The sequence below is a fragment of the Andrena cerasifolii genome, chromosome 7 (genome assembly GCF_050908995.1).
Source record: "Andrena cerasifolii isolate SP2316 chromosome 7, iyAndCera1_principal, whole genome shotgun sequence".
NCBI classification, from domain to species: Eukaryota; Metazoa; Arthropoda; class Insecta; order Hymenoptera; family Andrenidae; genus Andrena; species Andrena cerasifolii.
Window position 1 is genome coordinate 13,650,297 of NC_135124.1, and position 6,055 is coordinate 13,656,351.

A 6,055-nucleotide genomic window follows, 5' to 3' on the forward strand; every position below is an offset into this window, starting at 1 on the left:
AGAATCTCGCATAAAGGCTGACGCGATGCCATAAGAGGCCATACCTTCGAGAAAGAGACAGGGTGGAAAGACGTACCGTGGAGCGTCGAAGCTCGAACGCTCCAACCCTCCGCACACTCCCCATTCAGAGCGGGAGGGCGATCGCGTTCGAGCTTCGGACGCGTTACGCATTTTGTACTTTTATATCGTGGACGATGTCGCCGATCACGCGCGACGAACGATCCCCGGGAAATCTCCTCTGTATGTACCATAAAATCTCGACTGCGCTGCGACGCGCTTAGAAACGTAAGCAATAAGTCTGGCCGCTGGAAGCCGAGGCGGGGCGCACCGCGTTGCCTGCTTGGAGCTTTCGAGCGCTCGTCTGTTGTAAATAACTGTAAACGTACCAGTACTTAACGAGTTGGGACGCGACGGCGATCGGGGACCGAGGGATTCCGCGCGACCCGACGGCACCTCGTTCTCCTCTCGCTCCGGACGAAGGGGCGCGGGAACGAGGGGAGAAGGACGCAGCAAAGAGAAGGCGGAACGACCGAGGAACCCCGTCGCCATCGAGCCCCCAGATTTCAGCCCGAAAATAACGATAGCTACGCTTTCGACGTAAAGATATTTCTTGGACCGCGCGTCCCCTTTAGTTTTCTAGCGTTAAAACGCGGCGCGTTCAATAGGGATCTCGCGTAACCCCGTAGCCGACACCCTTCGTTGAAGTTCTTATTTTTCTACACCGTGTCAACGAACGCCGCCGACGTTCGCCGAAATCTCCGCGTCCCCGTTCCGTAGACCCAGCGCGGTTTAAACGGGGTGAGCGCGACACGAGGACCCAGCCGGATCCTTTCGACTTGTGATCTCATTTCTTCGCCGAGCAACGATGACGGTTTTGTTTTTAGTCCGAAGGACCGGAGGAACGGGGGGGACGCTTTCGTGGCGACGATGTCAATTCTTCTTTTTTATTCAATGTCATCGGGTGTCTTATCTGCGAGTTTTAAATTCATGTTCCATTTCAGGTATCGCAGAAAGTCTTGGCGTATCGAGTCTGGCCGCAGTAAATACATATTTTCTCCCCGTTTGGATTGATCGACGTGTACATCGCGGTTTCTGACAGCGACGCCACGCGAACGGACGATAAGATACGTTTGAAAGTAGATTCTCGCCCGTTCCCAGATGTTTAATTGAGCGACTCGCGGAAGCGTAAGAACCTTGATTGAGGATATCGTCGCCGGAAACGATGAGCCCCCCCCCCGTTCTTCCGTTCCCCAACGGCAAACCGACCAACCAAATGTATGTATTATCGTTCCGCAAGCTCGGGAAACGGATGTCGTTCGCGAAGCAACGCGCTCGTTGCGAACTTTCCGCAGAGCCGAACGCGTGTCCCTGCCGAAATGAACGTCGGTCGGAGAGCGAATGTTTTTACGCGCGCGCGCGCGCGTGCCCTGAGCGGGTGGACGCTGAGAGCCCACCACGATCGCTGTGCGCGCGTGTCGCGTGCGAATTTGAAAAATTGATATATATCGATCGACACATATACAATGTATATCAATTATCGTCCATTATAGTTACGGATATTATTACGGATTATTATTTGTACAAATTTTATGTTGCGATATAAAATAAACGACAAAACGACAGCTCGGTGTTAAATTATTTTTTTCAATTAAAAAACCAACTTGCAAGGGACGTTCGGCAAGCCGGAATTTCAGAAGGTTATGAAACTTGGTGTGCAAGTAGAGTAGTTCAGTCGTAACACAACCCTAGTTTTTGTTGGTGCCATAGTGCATTGTTTGTAGGGCGAAATCACCCCTTGAAAAAAATACAGAATTTTCTTTTCCATTGAATATATGGAGAACGGTGGGAGATATCGAAAAGTAGTTTAAACAGAAGTTGCATCCTTTTTTATATCTGCAAAACTGCGTAAAAGCAATTCTCGAAAAATCCATAAAAAAAAACATTGAAAACATCAGAATGCATTTCGTAATTGGATTTTGTAAAATAAAAACTGCTTACCTGTTAATGAGATGTTATTTCTTGCCTTTAAGCGAAGCCCCACGTTTGCGTAATAAATATTTTAGTTGAACAACAATTAAATTACCATAATACTTTTGGTATGTGGGTGATTTAATTTGTAATTAAAGAAAAACACGTCGGTACGTCTTCAGGACAAATTATATTTATCATATCTAATAGATAATTGCATTACGATGTTTTGATACAAAACCTTAGTTACATACTTCATACTTTTCAATAATTACAAATTTGCGCGCAAACCGTTCATACATGCACGCTCATGCAAAACCGCGGCCGCGGTACATGCACTAGTGGCGTCCTCTACGCCGAGCTTTGCGTCACAAAAACATTTGTAAAGCTCGGATTTCGAATGACCCAGGTCGGTATTCATAGTCGCTACTTATTCTTAAGCAAATGATTAAGCATGCGGCATCTTCTACTAACCTAGTAGCTAGTAAAGGATGCCGAGTGCTTAAGGATTTGATTAAGAATAAGTAGCGACTATGAATACCGGCCCTAGTTTACCCGTGCTAAATTCTAATCACCACCACGCGTAGTGTTACAGTTTGTATCGAGATTTCACCGGTCACGTCGCACGCGACGTCGTCGACTCACAGTAAAATTCGATGGCAATGGGCTCGCGAGCCTCCTTACCATTTTCGTGTCACACCCAACGTTAATTAAATCTTATAGCACAGACGAGGTATAGAATAGACCTATCAAGCAATGTATTTTTGTGTCGCCGGTTTAGGGGGTCCTAGGACCCCCTTGCCATTTTAGTGTCGCATGCAACGTTACCGGTGAAGTCTCAAAACAGATTGTAACGCTACGCGTGGTAGGAACTAGAATTAAGCACGAGTAAACCTAGTTTATGTTTTGAGAGTCAATGCCCGCGATTTACAAATGTTTCTGTTAGAGTAACAATTTAAAAATCGTCTTATGAACATATTTCGTTCAACGGAAAAGAACGGAGGAAGAAAATAAAACGATATCACATTCGTCTTTTAACCTTGCTGGCCTATTCCGGTTTATTTAACGCGAAACAAATTTATTTAACGTACAAATTTATATAAACAACAACATTATTTGTGGAAGACATGCTTTCATGATGTAACGTGGAATACCTCGCAAAGGAATTGTAACTTTGTATATTTCAATAAAATGCTGAAGCAGAGAGGACTTTAAAAATTGTGAAAAACTCTACAGTTCCAGTATCTCGCTGAAATATTCCAACTTGCACTTATTCTTCCATCTTAACACTATATTTGTGTTCTGGGGTTCGGTAGGAACTATCGAACAACATTTTATGTTACATAGTATTGCAAGTTAAAGAAATTCTTATATACGACTAGAATATTTGACAATCGCAGCCATCGGCTCGGTTCTCACCGATTACCAGGTCTCACCGCGAGGAGGTTGCTGTGCTTGGAGACCCGTAGAGAGATAGATGGAATCAAAGTTCCATCGATCTCCCTGTACATGAAGCCTACTAAACCAAAGAGATGGATGGAAACAAAGTTCCATCGATCCCTTCGGTTTAGATATAGAATCTAGGGAACTGCCAAGCAATCACTCGATTAAAAGAAATTCAGGAAAGAAGGAAAGGCGAAGGGTAAGCGTGAAACAAGTATTGGACGGCGCAGTTCCTACCACCCTGCTGTCCAAGTCGAAAGGGAAAAGCGCTCGGCGCCTCCCAGACGATTCCTGTTGCTCCGATGCGACTCGTCAGGAGCAAACACTTGACCTGACTCAAGCCGTCCAACACGGAGATTGGGTAATCGAACCGGGTGACTTACGCAGGCAGTGTACCAAAAGGTGCACCCCCTACGCCCGAAACTTTTCCCTTTGGACAAGAACACCAAGGGATGAAACTGATCCACCCATACCGATTCCATGCTCAGTCACTTGCTTCCGCAAACGGAAGCAGCGGTAACCTCCTCATCACAGATGAGGAGCCAAGTTAATGATTTAGTGACTGCTTGGCAATTTTACATGGGACCTTAAATACTTCATACTATAATAAATTAGCCTAGCCTACCTTAGATGTCTTCTTTCACTGTCACTTTGCACGATCACTTTTCACTATCACTTTTCACTAGTTTCTTTTTAAATATATCGCGTTATTAACTCCATTCCCCGAGTAACGGTGAACCTGAAAAGCTGAAACAATCAACTACTATATGTTAGTAACGGTGTGGTCGGCCTGGAAAGAAATTAAGGAAAAGCTTATTGAGTTGGAGACGATCGAGATAATTTCGACCAACAGCAGAGCACGCACGAGCATGCAAAACCACCGCAGAGATAAGTACTTGAAGGAAAGAGCAGAGAATGTAGACTCATCGATGAGATGCATGACAGAGTGACAGAAGTCACAAAAAACCATCGAAGACATAGACGAGATGAAATGAATCAGGGAAAACCATCGAAGACATCGACGAGATGATATGAACCAGGGAAAACCATCGAAGACATCGACGAGATGAAATGAATCAGAGAAAACCATCGAAGACATCGACGAGATGAAATAAATCAGGAAAAACCATCGAAGACATGAAATGAATCAGGGAAAACCATCGAAGACATCGACGAGATGAAATGAATCAGAGAAAACCATCGAAGAAATTCACGAAAATGAAATAAATCGTTTAAACCCATCGAAGAAATGCATGAAATAAAATAAATCATGCAAACCCATCGAAGAAATACACAAAATAGAACGACTCGCGCAAAATTCTCGAAAGTATGCATGGAAATAGGACAGATAATGGAAAACGACCGAAGAAATCAGATTTGACATTGGCAAAACAATAAAATTTTAAATGACTTACCGAACCCCAAAATTTCATCAGCACCAAGCGAATAAACGAACCCAGGCCAGAGGGGCGAGAGGCTGGCGGAAGAACCAGGGTTGAAATCCTGACCAGGTCCCCAGCAAGTTCAGTAGCTCCGGGGGGAGGGGGAGGAAGAACCAGGTCCCCAGGAAGTCCAGTGGATCCAGATGGCTCGGCAGCTCCAGGGGGAGGGGGAGGAAGAACCAGGTCCCCAGGAAGTCCAGTGGATCCAGGTGGCTCGGCAGCTCCAGGGTTCCCGGAGGTCCTTCAAGTCCGGAGGACCGACGACGACTGAGTACATGAAGATCTGTGAGCTCCTTATGTAGACTTCGAGGAATGATGTCCCCCGATCAAAACAAGGTCGACGGTTAGTTACAATTGCGAAATCCAGCGAATTCTTCGGCAAAAATGGATTTTCGGCTAAAATATCCATTCCAGTGGCTATTGCTGTGACAAATAATGTTAACAACATTTACACTAACCGCCCAGTATAAATTATTATTAACTATAATCGATAGAACTCGAGATATCAAGCAATTTGTAACATTTGGCCTTGGATTTGCAAATGATTTTCTGCGCCGACTGAATTCTCTTTTATTCTCAATGTTTAATCGTTCGATACATTAATGTTAATGCTTATACATATCACGTAGTATTATTTATAATGTATAAATACGTTTTAGTTGAACTTAGTGTAAGTGAATAGTTGCAGGAATATTTGGAGAAATATGAGTGAGATACTTGTTTCTCCCCCTTAGTTACTAACATCGGCGAAGTATAGGCTAAAACTAACACGTAGAGGCACGGTACTCTATGAAATACTTTTTGGCAGGCACAGGCACTGACTCTACAATCGCGTTGCACACGATTACAAAATCATTTTCTGTTTTTAAACATCCTTCAGTTTCTGAAAAAGTCTTCTAAGTAACGGGTATATCTGAATGGAATCCTGTTAAATTAAAAGGCCTCCCACATGGTCCAGTAATCGATGAAATTGATGCGCGAATTGAGAAATCACGAGATAATATGCACTATGCCATGCACACACTTCACTGAACCGATGAATTTCTCAGGGCTAGACAAACTTTTATTTCACAATGCGGGTTTCAAAAGTAACTCGATTTGCAGTTGCATCCATGCACCACAAGACACTCATGCATCATGCAACTTTCTGCGAGACTTTTAAAATTAGATTTTACTGTAAATTTCAGTGTTGGCGGTAAACT